Source organism: Tamandua tetradactyla, chromosome 7, assembly GCF_023851605.1.
Source record: "Tamandua tetradactyla isolate mTamTet1 chromosome 7, mTamTet1.pri, whole genome shotgun sequence".
NCBI lineage: Eukaryota > Metazoa > Chordata > Mammalia > Pilosa > Myrmecophagidae > Tamandua > Tamandua tetradactyla.
The window spans coordinates 160605746-160622165 of NC_135333.1; the positions used below are offsets into that span (position 1 = coordinate 160605746).

At 40.0% G+C, this 16420-nt stretch overlaps 1 long non-coding RNA gene across 15 annotated transcripts in view; it reads right to left on the reverse strand.

The window, feature by feature from the left end:
• LOC143690284 (uncharacterized) overlaps window positions 1-16420 on the reverse strand; it is a 242830-nt gene that overhangs the window by 135137 nt on the left and 91273 nt on the right. The window contains exon 3 of one of the 15 annotated variants that reach the window (XR_013179119.1): window positions 5790-5861. The exons of the other annotated variants lie outside the window; for them this stretch is intronic. This is a non-coding gene — a long non-coding RNA (uncharacterized LOC143690284). Of the gene's footprint in view, window positions 1-5789; window positions 5862-16420 lie in introns of those variants that run through there. 15 annotated transcript variants of the gene reach the window in all.

Genomic DNA, 16420 nt, shown 5'->3' on the forward strand with positions numbered 1-16420 from the left:
ACCACTCTCATGCAGATATAACTAAGTGCAAATCTGCACATCTCTCCTCCCTCAAATGTCTCTATGTTCCCACAGGAAGCAAAATACACACCATGCAGGTTTCAAACTAACCAAATGCTGGATAGAAACGAACAGTAGACTCCTTTTATTTTATTTTAAATTTTTATTTCATAATATTTATTTACTTTTTCCAAAAGTTTAAATGCCAATGCATAGACAAAGCTGGAAATAAATACGGATTCTAAAAGTTTTAGTATGACAATTTATTTTCAAGTTGTCAAGTATAAAAGTTGTTCAGAAGACCAATTCAGAAAGAAAAACACCTGGCAAAGGGAGTCAGAAAATAAAAAAAGCAATCCTTAAACAGAAAGGCAATGGGTTAATTTTTGCTTAGGTTCAATATTCTACACCATAGCAAGCAAATAAAAACCATGCTGGGTCTGGATTTACCAGATTCCTTTAATTTACTAAGACTGCATATTAAACTAAATTGTTAGCAGCTGGTTGTCTACCCAAACCTAGCTCAACTCCTGAGAGCTATCGCATTGCCTCTCAAAACCTGCCCCGGTTAGCAACAAATTGCATTTGGAAAGAAAGATAACTCTTCCCAAAGTGGCTAATTTCAGTTATTCAAATTTGTCTTCAGAAGCCTGGGGAACATCTCTCTTAAACACTGTACTCTGTATTGCTAAGACAAGGAGAGTTTCCGCCCACAATTTATTTCTGCTCCTTCCACTCTGGTAGAATTTTTAGTAAATTCTTTGCCTATGCCCATCATACAGTCTGGCCATCCTTGCCAAAAAAGCCACAAAAAACCACTTCCTGCAATCCTGAGATAGAATCCTGAATCCTTTCTCCTCCTTGAAGTCCTTCAGCTTTCCCAACATGCCCAAGATCTGGATTTCCTGCTAGCATATGTTTAAATGATACCCAGATGGCTTGCAAATAGAAATAAAAACTAGGAATTTTCCTCAAACAAGCAACAACGGTAACAAATGAGGTCATAGTCTCAAGCCTGAATAATAAGTATGGTTAAAATCTACAGCATACAACATTTTAAGGATTAGACCTACATTTGGTCTTAAAAAATAAGAACAAACAAACAGAAACCTCTCTTTTATGAAAGGGGTCTCCATTCTAATAAAATTGCTTTTGTTACACATTTTGGGTTCAATTTGGCCCCTCCTTGCTTTTTTTTGCCCAGTTAAAATAAGATCCCTGAGGGAAATTCAAAGTTTGGGGCCTAACTTTTCCCATTTGGCAACTTTCACTTCCTGTGAAAATATTGGGTAATAAACAAATTGTGGGTTTCATACCCTATCATTTGAAGTGCTTCAGGAAAAAATACTTCTGATGCCCACTCAGCAACAGCTTCAATGAAAGAACATCTTCAAAAGAATGCTTTCCCTCAATACATAAAAAACATTGAATATTTATGATTTTAATTGCTACACATCATGTCCACGCACGTTTGTAGAAGCATATGCATATTCAAAGGGCATGGAGAAAAGCTGACTTGAGACGTCTTTAGGATCTTACTCAGACTGCACAAGAAGAAAATTTCTATTATCATACACACAATAAAAACTTATTAAAAGCCTTTGAAAAATAACATCTTAGCATCCTGTATATGGCGACGGCGTTTATATGCGTTTGGAAAATAGACACTATTCTGGATTAAGAGTGCCTTGATCAATTCTGTAGTGTTTACTAAATGGATAATTCGGAACTGGGAGGTGCGGCTCTATTTCTACATCTGTTGTTTACAAAAAACAAACGCTAATGTAACACCGTATAAGGAATTCAAGGAAACATGTCAGACACGCCGTGGCATCTGACATACATTTAGCTGTTAGTCTTTCTTTACCACGCCGACTTTTCCTTCTCTCTGCTCGCTGCTGCAAACCCGGGTGCGCGGAAGGCTAAAAATAGCCAGCCAAGCCTGACAACTAGCTTTTGATTGGCCCAGAGCAAAAACCCCTCGGCCAATGAGAACTTCTGGGAACAGAAGCAATTCTTTTGTGTGTGAGCTGCTCAACCCACATCAAAACAGCTTTAGGCAGTAGAAATGAATTCGGTTGCGATTGAACCAGGTAATCATGCTTTGCGGCCTTCTGAAAGGTTTCCAGCAGAACAAAGTTGAGAATGAAATCGACACAACAAACCGAGTGCTCAGGCTTTCAGAGCAGGGATCACCCGGGTGTCCGCTGCACGCACATTTGCAAAGCCGGGAAAAGAAAGAGCGCTAGCTAGGATTTTGTTTTTCTTTCCTCCCGAGATGTTAACTTATTTTTCCTAGCGTTTGCGCTACTCAAGCAAAAGCCAGCAAAGGCGTTTTATTCTGACTGGGCAGAAAGTTTGTTATTATGCTGGTTTGCTGATGAATAGAACGTAGTTCTGCCACGATGCCTTGAAATCGCACAAAGGGATAAACAAAGCCTTCTGTGCGATCGGTAGAGGGAGTAAAGCTCCGCAGACTTTGAGCTTGGACTCCGGGGCAAAAACAACAACAGGCCGCGTTCTCAAGAACAGGCTGTTCTTTCTTAAGGGTGCGAGGGCTCTCGGCAGCAGCAAAGCGGGGCTTCGTCCGAGGCAGAAGCCCTGCACCTTGGGTGGTTCGGGCCGCCCCTGGGGGGCGCTGTTGCACAGCAGAAGAGCCACTTCGGGGCCCTTTCCCCACTCTAATCTTAAGTGATTAAGTGAAAGGAGAAAACGAGCTTGGTAGGTGCCTTTCAGGTAGGACAAAAGGGAGTAGGGAATCAGTGTTGGAAACCCTCGAGTGTACAGGCTAGTTCACAAGGAACTGAAAAGCTATAAAAGATGCAATGTTGCTACAGTAACCACTGGAGATGTCACATAACACGTAGGAGTGCTTAAGTAATTTCATGCCTTTAAACTGTCTTTTTGAACGCGTGAGAATTAAAAGGTATGACGCTTTATAGGCTTCAAGTTTTTAGGAAACCCAAGGACACAACCTCTTACATGGGAAACTTGTGCATGTCACGAAATCCGGACGCTGTCAGCACAGAAATACAAATAAGATATTGTCTACAGGTTTTCTTCCCAGAGCACAAGTGGTTCAAAAAAATTTCTTTGTCTTCCAAAGAGTTTTATGATAACTGATGAGTAAATGAAATCTTAATTGAGCCTTATTCCTGTTGTGGCACATCATACCTAGGAAACACAGGCATCTCAGCAAAATGGAATTATATTTCTATTGTCTCAACAGGTGAATCAAGAAACAGTATTTCTTTAAGAGCTGCCTGTTTGAGGAAATGCGCAGTCTGCCATAAAATAAGGTGTTTGCTAATTATTGGTCCCAACTGCATTTATGAACCTATAATCTTTTTTCCACAAAACAGGGGTGGGGGAGGGAGGGTTTCTGAGAAGAGCGTCATATTCTTCTGACAAATATTACAAAAACAAATAGTAGTACACCTTTTCATTTTCTACAATATTCAGTTTATAATTAGTCTCTTTTGGCAAAAAAAAAAAAAAAGAAAGAAAGAAACAGGGAGAAAAAGGGTGGAGAAAGAGAATGGAAAGGAAGGTACGGAGGAAGAGAGAGAGAGAGAGAGGGAAGGTAGGAAGGAAATGAAGGAAAGAAGGAAGGGTAGAGAAGGAAAGGAGGAAGGGAGAAAGAGGAGGGAACGAAGGAAGACACCCTAGGGGTTATATTCCTAAACAACTCAACTCCCAAAGGACTGTAGTGTTTACCGTGCTCTGCCTGTAAATAATGTGGGCTCTGTTCCCTCGCAGTCCTTTGGTGAGTTCTGTAGCCTTGGCTTTGTCATGTTGGCCCAGAGCCAGTTAAAGGGATTCATCACCCAACTGCATAGCTGCAGCAGTGGTTTGTTTTAGAAGTGAGGGAGTGTCCAGTAGTTGGTTTTAAAAGTAGGATGGTTGCAGTGTAAGAGTCCTTGTGCCATGAGAGCCATACCTGCCTTGTGTTGGCACCTGTCGCTGAGCTGCTCAAGCCCCAGCCTCTAAACCTGCTCCTGTGTCATCATCAGGTGCTCATTGGGAAAAAAGGAGAACAAACATCCATTCCCATCTCCCGGTTTGACTCTGTGAAGCTGTAGATCAAAGCATGAGGGAAGCTGCCTTCCACACTTTCCTAGAAGCCTAAAGTATCCTTCATAGAAAATTAAAGCTGTTTCCTTTCCACCACTGGCTATGGGTAATATAAAGCCTCACTCAAGTATCTACATAAAAAATGTGATTTTGTTATGATGATGATGATCCCATTTTCCCCTTGTTTCCTTCCATTTTTCACCCATCCTTGTCATTCCAAAGGTAATCGGTTCTATGCCTTAGGCTCATCCCTGTAAAAAGAGATGTGGCAAGAAAAGAAGGAGAAAAAGACTGCAAACTTCCTGGACTTTATTTTCAGATTGACATCGTAGTTTAGGGAAGACATGGAATGGTTTGTAAAAGCTGGAGGTGAAGAAGGGAAGAAGCTGGCTTTTGGCTCAGAGCTTTGGAACCAAAGCTCTAGGCCCTGGCTGAATGCTAGCAAAGCTCCAGAAATTAACACTAGTTACAGGAAGCCAGAGAAATGAGGCAGATACAGGGAGAAGGCCCAGAACTAGCTTCCTAACCTTACAGAATCCCATCTGGGAAGATGACACAGCCACCTGAAGGCTAACAGACCCCAAGGGTATCTGGTGGATAATGAGAAAGTCAGAAAAGACCATGTTAGGTAACAAAAAAATGACAGCCTCTTTCCTGTTTTCAGGCTGATTTAAACCTCCCAATGCCTGGTGCTGTTTTGGGGGAGCTAGAGGAATCCATGACAATATGGTACGATTGGGTCTTACAGTTAAAAGTAGGCTGATTTAAGAAAAAAGAACACAAAAGCTATTTCTTAGACAGCTGAGAGTCAAATCATACAAATGCTGTATTTTCTATTTTCCAACAACTTTGTTTTCCATTACTTCAGTGGATCATCAGTGCAATCCCTTAAAGGAGTTAGGGCAGGCATTTATCATTTAGCATGAGCCAAGCAAGCTATGCTCATTTTACGTGTTTCTTCACAACACTCTCTGGAATGTGTCATTATTACAATCTCCACTTAACAAACATTTACTAGGCTTTATAAACAGTAAGTTGAGGGATTTGGCAAAGACCGTTCAGGTTCTGCCTCCTATGCCAAAGCAAAAATTGATAATTGTGGTACTCTCCTGGGTCATTTTATTACAAAATCTTCCTCTTGTCAGAATGACCTTTATCAATCATGTTTTTTTAAAGTCATGTTGGAAAGAGAACTACAGGCTCTAGAAGGAGCCCTGGTTTGGAAGTTAGGTTTTGAGATGAACTGTGGCACAGGATTTAGGACCTAGCTAGTCGTAAATGCCAGGGAGAAATTGGTCATAGCTAGGGAGGTAGGAGAAGTAGACCGAGAGGCATGAAAGTCAGGAGACACAGCCAGGCACTGAGTGAAGAGGCCCAGACATCAGATCCAGGCCCGGAAGCCTAGTAATTGTAGGTCATGTGAAATCAGGAACAGGCAAAGAATTCAGAATCGTGACAGTCACAGCTAGAACTGGAAACTATAGGAAGCAAATCTGAAGTTCAGAAATCACAGGTAGAACCATGACATTAACAACCACAAAATCTTGATTACGAATGGTCCAAGTGTTAGGAATCCAGAACCTCACAAGGGAAATTAAAGCACTAATATTGACAGCGAGTCTATAATGAGGGAAGGGTCATTTCTTAGGACCTCTGTGTGCAAACAGCAGGAGATCCTAAGTTCTAGGTCAGGATTTATAAAAGCGGCAGTTGTACCTTTCTTTGTTCTTTCATGATTGCAGCTGCCAGCCATTACGAGTGGATTAGGACCCTCCCTTCTGCAGAGCCTGGAAGCAACGTGAGAAGCCATTTCAATACAGTGCCCCCAAGAAGCCACAACGAATCAACTGGAACTCAAATTTTGCATTCATATGAAGCAAAAATTAATTTTGCCTATTGAAAAATGAGAATTATGGTTCTGTAGGGTAGGGTGGTATACATCCCAGATTTCCCAGAATGTTACAAGTTTACATCTCTTTTGGTGACACCATTATTACCAGCATCCTGTTCACTCTCAAAAATGTCCCAGAATTATATGATTCCTCTATTTATGGGGCAAAGAATGAGGTATCGAGGGCTTACCTCCGATTAGCCATGTAATCTTAAGGTTGTGTAAAAAAACTGCTAATCAAGTCAGTAAAAACAAACAAGAAAACCAGGCATCCTGAACGCTTGATGCATGGTACCGTAGAGATAGCATTTGTTGTGTGCACAGCCGTGATGTCTGTAGAGATGCTAAGCTTCAGAGCCCCTTCTCGGGGGGATGAACACCTGCATCCAAAACTAAAATGAAGTGAGCAGTGGCCCAAGACATACCAAATGAGTTCTTGATCATTTGGAGCTGGACTCCAAATGAGATGTGGCAAAGAATGTTTGATCTTACATTGCTAGATAAATTCTAAGTGATATTACTATTAGGTTTGCTCAAATTTTCATTCTCTGGACACATGTTTACACAGTGTCTCTGATAGAGGAGCGGATGTGTGGCCCACGTGCTGCCACTCCTAGTTTCCTACTCCCTTGGCAGACATCACTGACGGTTCATGGAGCTCTTTGCTTCTCAGAACAGGGTCAACATCAGAACCGTCTTCCTCAAGAGTCAAGCAGATTTAATACTAGAGCTGAAACTGACTTTGTGTCCATCCCTGGTCTGCTGCATGTCAGGGAGTAGGAGTTGGAAATGGAGAAGCCTAAGAAATTATCCTTCCTTTTGAGAGGCTCTCAGTCTGCTGGAGTTACTGACGCATGAGCCTTTAATGGAAGTGGAGGAGGGACCCAGGTCACAGAGCCTGCTCGTAGATCAGGTACCAGTCACGCCATCGCCTATGGATGGTGAATCTATGTTCAAAATGCTGGAGGGTTGTTGGAGATCTGGGGCTGTCCAAGGAGAGTTTTGCAGTGAGAAGTATATTTAACTTGGAACTCGAAAGATGATTAAGAATGATCACACTGAGAAGGAAGGGAGAGTGGAGCAAAAGAAATCGTATTGTGAAGCCACAATAAAATAGAGTGAGTGGGAGTAGAATAAAGTGGCACTTTTTGGGGGGTGGGGTGGGGTGGGGGTGGCGTGCTGGTACAGAAGGACTTGATTTTAAAGGGTCCAGGCAAAATACAAATTAGAGCTACGTCTACATTAAAAACAATCTTCTAACAAGTAAACCTTCACCAGTAATTGAAAGTCCTGTCCATACATCAAACTGTTTTGATGGAGTCTCCTTACTGAATTAAGCAGTAAAGTGTCTGTTAAATCAACTGGTTTCCCCTCTTTTGTCTTATATAGCCACAGATGCAAATTCCATTCTTTCTTTTTCAGCCTCTTTCCTCTTTCTCCTGAAGCTCCCATCATCACTAGTAAACAGCCCTGCCTTCCCCAGTACATGAATCAGGCTTTTACGTTTGCCTGTTGTTTTCTATTTTTCATGCTGTGGCTCTGTTGCCTTCAAATGCCATTTCTGCATTTAAAATCCGCAGCGTATGTTACTGAGTACAAAGCTCAAAAAAACGGTTGGGGTATAATCTAGCATTTGAAAGGTTCAGTTCCTGATCTCTTAACTCCCAAGTATTGTAGATCCGGACATAGATGGTCTCATCCACAAACCCACAGGCCCTCCAGTTCCCTCTTTCGGCTGTTTTATCAAGCCCCATTCTTCGGGATAAATTCAACCAATGGACCTGCCTTTCCAGGTAACATTTATTTAGCTTTGTGGACTGGTCTGCCACCAGTTGCAGAACCTTTTTGCCATAATATGTATCTTATCCTTTACAGCCAGCTCAGAATTCTAAGCTTTCTAATTATTCTAACATCACTAGAAATATCTCCTAGAGAACCTGGGGAATTTCCCTTTGTTTCCAATATCCCAACTGCCATGGGATTTCCTTTTTGTTATTTCAAAATTATGTACTCTTTAGAATATTTTTGTTTTGTAGATTGTAAATGTCCTGGAATAATTAGGTTTGTGCCTCTAGAGAACTATTCATTATTCTGGGTTCATTTATTTTAACCCAATTTCCATTGAAGCGAAAATAAAATATTTCTGTATCTATCTACAAATATGAGATCGTTTACAGATTTAACTGTAGCTTTTCTCAAGAAAAAATATTAAAAATAAATCTCAGTTCTTTACCCCGCCCCCCACCCCAGGCAAAAGGTTTTTCTTTTCCAGCTATAGTTCTCTGATGGGTATAATTGATATAAAAACCTCAAAATATTTTGGGTTTGGTTCAGATAAGCATCTGTGACTTTGAATGTTATTCTAAACTTTTGAGTCCATAAATTAAAAATGCATGAGCACATGGTTCACGCCAGATTTTTGCTCTCAGATACAATCAGTTCCGGCAACAAAGCAAATAACAAATGCAATATAAATTTTATCTGACCTACAGGCAGTCTCATGTTAATGAACTAGTTCTTTTCCAAGAGCTTATGTGTAAGTTGCTTAGAAGGCAGAATTAGTTACTCTTTGACCCAAGGTTCCACGGTGCTCCTGTCCCCCAACCAGTCAATCAGATCCTGGCATTGGGTGCTGAAACTCCTAACTACCTTTTAGCATGGACTCTGGATTGTAGAAGACAATTAATTATGCTATGCATGGATTTACTCATTAACCACAAGGCTGTGAAATAGATGAAACTCTCATCCTCAGTTTATGAGGACTAAGAGGTTAAGGAGACACGTGCAGCGCGTAGTTTCTGGAGCTAGAATTTGAATCCAGGCATTGGGCTCCAGGGCTGGGCTCCCGATGGCCACTCCATGTTACCACTGACCAGAAGAGTCTATATCTCTGGAGAAAGCTGCTTGGAAGCCATGTAGGAGCAAGGGGAGAGGATGATGGGAATGAAAGGTTGAGGACAGGTAGCCCTATAGGAATGGTTACTAATCATTAACAGGATGGAAGTTTGCCTCCATTCCTTCCTCCTATGTCTGGTTGCTTTCTAATCTCTAATATTTCTCATATCCTCATTTCTTCTTTTCTTTTCCTTCTTACACCACTGTAGTCTCTACTGTCAAAGGTGAATTGGGTTATGTGGGAAATGGACTTGGAGCTAGAGTGGATTAGAGGAACCAATCACCATCCTAGTTTGCCCACCACTAAGGGATTTCTCGGGACAGAGGATTTCCAATGCTAAACCCAGGAAAGTCCCAGACAGACTAAAGCGATTGGTCACCTTGGGTGTGTATGACAGGCAGAGACAAGGAGGAAGGGAAACGAGGACGAGAAAGAATCCTCAGGAGCAGGGAGCATGGGAAATTTGAGTGAGCTGAACGTCAAGCAGCTAGGGTAGATTTTGAGCTTAAAATTCCAAGTGCAGTGAGAACTTTAAACAAAAGTTTTTATTTGATCTTTTCCACCCAGTTCTTAAGTGGTATTTAGACATATTAAACTTGGCCTCGACTTAGGTCACAAGGTTTTAAAAGAGTGTGGGGCAGAGTTTGAAGCAGCTTTAATATGAAGAAAGCAACTTTTTTAGAAAAACAAAACTGTGTTAACAGTTTACTTGTCTCTGCAGGAAGGAAATGTCCTATTCAGATTACTCAGTGGCCTCTTATGTTGTTTTCCTTCTTTAGTGTTAGAAGGAATAAATAACTGCTGTCAAATTGAATTTCACCTGTAAATAATGAATAGTTTTGTGATAATTATCAGAATTATGTATTACTGAAATTCAGTTTGAAATACTTTGTAAAATTCTGTGCTACCTACTCTGCTCTGGTTTTCTCTATAACTACACATTTACTAATTACAGCATAAGTTATTGTCATTGTCTCCTTAAAAATTAATCGACTGTTCCTTAATTTTCTTAGCATTTTGAAACAGTCTCAAATGAATAAAAAGTTGCTTACCGTTGTTGATTTTAAGTGAGTGATTTCTTGCATGAAAATAGATTTTAAAGAAGTTTAAAATGAAAGAAATAAATACCCAAGGCAGCTCAAATGGTAGCCTTTGTAATGTTTTATTGCTTTTCCAAATGTCCCTATGACACATTTTAAAGTGTTTTAAGAGCTATTATGGTTTATGTTGATAAACTTCCTGCAACACTCTTTGTGAAATGCTTTTGAAACTAGAAATATCATGTCATAACAATGCAGTCTGTCTAGGTAAAAAGTATAAAAAGTAGATAAATGAAAATGTAAATTGCTCATTAATTCATTATTTTTATAATTAAAATTTTGTATTTTCTTATGCAACAAAGGAAATTTTTCTACTTATTTTTTTCTTCTGGGTCTAAACTGAAAAACAAAAAAATCACATAAATATATACAATAGTTTCAACTCAAAACTTTGTTACTGTATTAGTTCTTGGTACAGTAGCAAACATCTCTAAAATATGACTGGCTTATGGCACATTTATTTTTTGCTTATATCACATGAGGGCTAGGACTGGTTGCAGCTTTGCTGGGCTCAGTTGGTTCAACTGCTTCTTGTTCTTCATGTCTTATCATTCTGGAATCTAGTCTAAAAAAACAGCTACTCTCTGGGACGCTATATTTTCATGGTGTAAACTAGAAACTCAAGCATGGATAAGTCATTGCAAACACCTTATGCCACATTTCATACCACCCAGCCTTCTTCTGGTGTCAGCTAGTTTGAGTATGCCAACAGCATCATTCCTCAAGCACTGGCTATGCTACTCTTAGATTGTCTACCTTAGAGCTTTCTCCAGGGTCTCTTGAGTCTACTTAGCCTGCTCACAGGCTTTGCAGAGCATTAACTTCAAGCTGTGCTTCAGCTTCAGCCTTCAGTAGGTCTTTCCAAAACTCGATCAGGCCAGTAACTCTAGATGGTGTGGCATATTACATGACTGCTGGATTCCATCATCAAAAGTCCACTCCTGTACTTCTTTCACTGTGAATTGAACTATCTTTCATTGCATTATTTCATGCAGAATTCCAAGTCTGTAGGTCATAAATCCCTTAATCTCTGGATGGTGGCGCTCACTGATGCTCTGAGGCAGGAAAGGCAAACCCTACACACCTGGAATGAGTGTGTATTCTTAGAAAAACCAACTACTGCATCTTTTGGAATAGAAGAGGCCCTGTCTAATCAATTTGATGCCAAGTGGCTGGCTGGTCTCCTCAAGAAATAGTGTCCTATAAGGGCCCAGTGTTGGTCTCTGTTGCTGCCATTTGGATGTTTACAGATGGTAGTAATGAGAATGGCCTTGGTAAGTGGGAGTTCATGCTGTTGGGTCCATGCATGGCTTCCTTGTCTGCCATTATAGTAACTCTATTGATGTGCCCATTCAGCCTGTTTTAGCGAGGCCGATGATAAAAACTGGCTAGTAACTGGCTGAAACATTTTTTAAAAAAACTTTGTTTGTTCAGTGTCTCTTCTACAGAGAATGCTGTCTAATGGAAATTAATACACATTAAAAAAAAAAATCTTCATGTTTTTCGCCCACCCGTAAGTATCCATCTTTTTATGTGATCTACCAGTCCTTTTGTGCCCAGACCCTTGACTAGCTGGCCAGACTATTGGACCTTGCACCTGAATCCATATATGCTTTTGCCTTAGGCCTCTTGTCTTTCCTCATAAAGCGGATGATCATGTACACCATTTGAAGCTCTGCCTATTGGCAAAATTTCCCCTCATAATTTTATTTCAAGGCCATTTCTGATTGTGGTTGTAATGTACCCACCATCCATTTTCACCTTGTACCCACATATCAAGCTGACATATTCATAAATCAAGTTCAGACATTTTTCTGCTGTTCCAGTCAGTCTTAGGGGACCCCTGCATGTGACATAGCACATATTGATGGGGTCCTGATTTAACCATAGTGAGTCTCGCAGGGGCCTGGATATCCACTCATGTGACTTACTCACACTCTCTGACCTGCCTCTAGTTCCCTGATGTGATGTACCATTTCCATTTAGTGAAGACTGCAGCTAGGTCTACCTGACTGTATGATCTAGGAACTTCAAGGAGCTTGGTCATCTGTTTTACTTTATATTCAAACATTCCATCTCTACCAGTGTCTAAAAGCGTGCCAGGATCTCTTTCTCAAAAGGTGTATAATTCTCTGCTTTAGATGATATGGCTTTTATCCAGAACCCCAGAAGCCAGTGTCGTGATTCTCCCATGGGTCTTGATATATTTTCCAAACTGTACTTTTCCTACAACTGACCTTTTCTCACCTCCAACAACATAGGGTTTGCTGGATCATATGGCACAACTAGCAGGGCTGATTGCACACAGTCTGAGGCAGCTACAGAGCCTTTTCCTGCTTCAGGCCCCATTCAGTTTATGGGCCAGATGTGAGATGGTATATGGGCCAGGCACTATTCTTAGGTATGGAATATATTGCCTCTGGAGTCTAAGTAGGTATATCAAAGTTTGTGCTTTCTTAAATCAATCTGTCTTTTACTTTGGAGGGGATAACATGGTACATTGGAGGCATAGTGCTGCAAACTTTTAAGCAAAATGACAGTCCTTGACTCTTTGTAGGTTTTATCTCACTTTGGAGCACGTGTGCCTTACCAAGGCTTCAAGCCGTCTCACCACGTTTTCTCTTCTGCTTCATCAATTTATCTTGAATTTAATGGATCAAAATGATGTTGTATGAGATGTTTGTCCTAGAAGTTCAGATTTCTTTGTATTATCTTATAACAGAATGTAAGATAATTAATAGAACCAGGAGATAAATTGTAAATATATATTGTTGAAGCTTCCACTCAATGGCAAACTGTTTCTAATTCTTTTTTCTGATTGGCATAGAAAAGAGGAATTCTTTCAGATAAGTCCTTTCTGTTGCCCCTTGGCCTTTGCCATTGTAATCGTAATTTCAGCCTCCTGGTTTCTAGCATGTATTCACCATCATCTGGGCTCTATTTCTTCAGGCCTCCCTCACTCCACTGCTATTAATAAGCTAAACTATGGACATTCTCTCCACTGTTTGCCTCGATGTTCGGAAAAGAGCCACCACTGAACATATTGGGGATTGTGGTGTTGGTCTCACAAGTGCACTTCTTGTAGCCTTGGCAAATATTGTGTCTTCTATGGAAAGTAATATTCTGGTGGATTTTCTGGCATCACATAAGATATCCATTCCAACATAACCACTTCTCTGAACTACAGTCCTTGTTTCACCATCTTTCATGGTAATTCAGGCATTGCAACTTTACCAACACTTTCTCCAAGTATCTAAGAACCACTCTAGCAGCAAAATTTCTCTATGCCCCAGGGTTTTTGCCAGGATGTTAAGTCCTATATTTCAAGAGAGTGTTCACAAGTCAGTAAACGTTAGCTTTTCCAGTAATAAGTTCCAGCTCTGTTAATCAAATACCCTCAAAATTCAACCCCCAGATACTCTCCTGACTCCTGATGGTACAGGCTAGTTATTTTCTGAAACTTCATGAGGGTGGTTATCACTTTTCTCATTTATCAAGCCAATGTGTTTCCATACACCAGCTGGGTTACACTGGAAGTTAACCATAATTTTTGGCCTAGAAGCCAGGAAAAAAGGTAGGTAGGAATGACAAATGGGAGCAGTATCTTCCTGCATGGGAGAGTATCTTCCTGCAGGGAAGATAATTTCTGGCTTTCAGTAGGGAAGGGCAGCCCAGCTCTGTAAGCTCTGAGGTTATAGATCTTTGGAGGAATCCACCCAGATGTCTCCATCATATGTTTCATTGTCCCAGGTTTTTCTCCTCAACCGAGCAGTTAATCATCTTTGAAGCTCAGCAATCCTAAATTTCAGATCCTAAATCTACAAAAATAGAGACTTCTTTGTAGGCTGCCCAAGATGGCTTCTAGCTTTAACACTTTGAACTATTTGTTAACTACCCTCACCTTTTCATTATTCCACTTTAGGTCCACAGTGCAACTCATAATACTCAGCCTATTCCATTCCTTTTGCATGTATTCTTCACATCACACTTTTCAAGTGACTGAATATTTTCCTGGGTAGAGAAATCACCTCCAAGAAGATAATCTCTAAAGTTACCAGTGGTGAGATTTTTATTAACCAGATTGCTGTTTTTTTGCCAGAGGCTATCCTTGCCCCACACACCACTTGGGACAGGATCCTTACTGTCAGCTGGGAGGGGAACGATCCAGGTGCAAAATTCCATCTTACTCACTGATTTCACAGACCACTTCCGGTATCAAGTGCCTCAGTTGGTTATTCTGGAAAACGGATGCCAAGATTGAGTTTTAAGTGCAAAAATTTTATTGGGGAAATACCCGTGAAACATCGACGTGGAAAAAGAGTATTAATATCCAGGGATAGTCTTCAGACTGTAACGAAGGCCTAACTCCTGTGAAAGGAGAGAGGAAGATAAGAAGAGTGGGTGGCAAAGCCTGGCACAGCAGCATAGCTCTGAGAAAATCTCAGCCAACCTCAGGGGGAGCTCCAGTGGGAAGACTGCCCTTTGAGGATTTCTGTGCTGCTTCAAAATTGAGGCCCCCTTGCACCACCATCATACTCACTGGTTGTGCATTGTCCAGGAATCATGAAGCCTTGGCTCAAAATTGAGGCAGATATTAAAGGTGCCCATAACTGCACTCCCACGGACAGGTTTTTCTTGAAGGGAAATCTGAGCAACATACTCCCTGGCTTCCCCCCAAAGACTTCTGATTCGTACAGAAGAGGGTTTCAACAATTTATTTAAACACCTAAATCTTTTGTCACAGCACAAAATAACACAAAAATGTAAGGAATTAAAGAGAACCTGTTTTGTAATAAATTCCTTTTCACAATGTTCTACTTTTTTGCCTCCTTCAACTCTTATTATTTTTTAACATAATACTACTTTGACCCCCTGGTTTGACAAAAATGTGTCTAGCATGTTTTATACTTTTGTGCATCTTCAAAAAAATACTGCATATTTTTATATTTCCTTGAAATAATAACTTATAATGCTTTCCCCATAGCTGTGATGGGTTTTTTTTTTTTTTTTTTTTTTTTTAAATCTGTGCTCTTTTTCATGTTTCTAGTGAGAAAAACCTAGTAACCAGTATGGAGAAAAAGTTGTTTAAAGCACACATCCCTAACTTCTGCAACGCACAGCATTATAGGAGGTAAAAGAAATATAGTATTTGGTGTCTTATAGCAAGAAACCCACAGTCAAGTAATCAAAGGACAGCATTAGTTTATCTTTTCTCACCCTCGTTTCTTTCCATCCTCTTATATCACAAAAAATAACACTACCCACGTGAAAGATAGGCGCAGCATCCAGTCTTTCTTGAGTACTTGCTAAGAGAGATTAATTTACCAGGCTATGAGAATGTTGCTCTTCATGAAAGCTAGTCGTTTGCCTAATTAGGAAAAGTTTTCTCACCCATATTACTAACTGCCTTCATGCTTCTTCTTAAGGATAAATAATTTTGGTCTGCATGAAACAAATTTTTCATTCAATTGTTGCAAAATTTACTATGCCAATCAGAAAATATAAGATGTGACATAGAGCATATTTCTTCTGAAGTCCTAGCTATACATACCATTTCAAAGTACAAACCTGAAATGACCAGATAATACCATCTAAAAACAGATTTAATCAGAATGTATCAAGATTTTCTAGAAAATGATTTCCAGTGTGCTTTTTAAAAAAAATTCACACTCAGAAAAATCCTACTGGGTACAGATGGCATTATAGACTCACTTGCATCTATCAAAACAACAATATTATCCAAATGCACTATGACCATAAATCATGAGCTGCATTATTTTTCTAATCATGTATTTGTTTAGTACTTGCATATTATATGTCAAACATTGGGACTAAATACTCTGAAATTTACAAACCAGAAATAATCACTGAATCTATGACCCTGAGTTATGCAGTAGATGACATTCATTCAATCCTTTCTAAAAGGAAAAAAAAATTGTTTATGGTTCCAAATTAAAAGGAACAACAACTATAGGTAGCTATTACATATGGTTGGTCATGGAAAAATGCAAAAACTAGAGGACATGGCCCCCTGGAGGAAGATAAATTCCTTCAGTTTATCTCATGTGTTTCACTTTGTGCCTTTGCTTTCCAGTTCTCACATTGAACGAGTTAGTGGGAGCAACCACTTCTCTTGTTTTTCTCGCCTACCCCAAACCTGGTTCTTCTTCTGAAATAGAACATGACTAATGCACTTTACTTGGGAATCTGTACAGTTATATTGGGCCTTCTCATTTGTTTGTTGCCTTGGAACACTGCGCAATAACCAAAAGACTATTTACAGTGAACATGCCCACTTTTTGAAATATGAAATAAACTACTTCCTTTGAAATACTGAGATGCTTAATAAAGTCAATAGACATTTCACCTGTCTTTTCACTTTATGCATGTTTTTCTTAGACCAATTTTTGCATGGAATCAATGCTAATATAACCCAAGTCTTAGGGCAACCTTGAAATA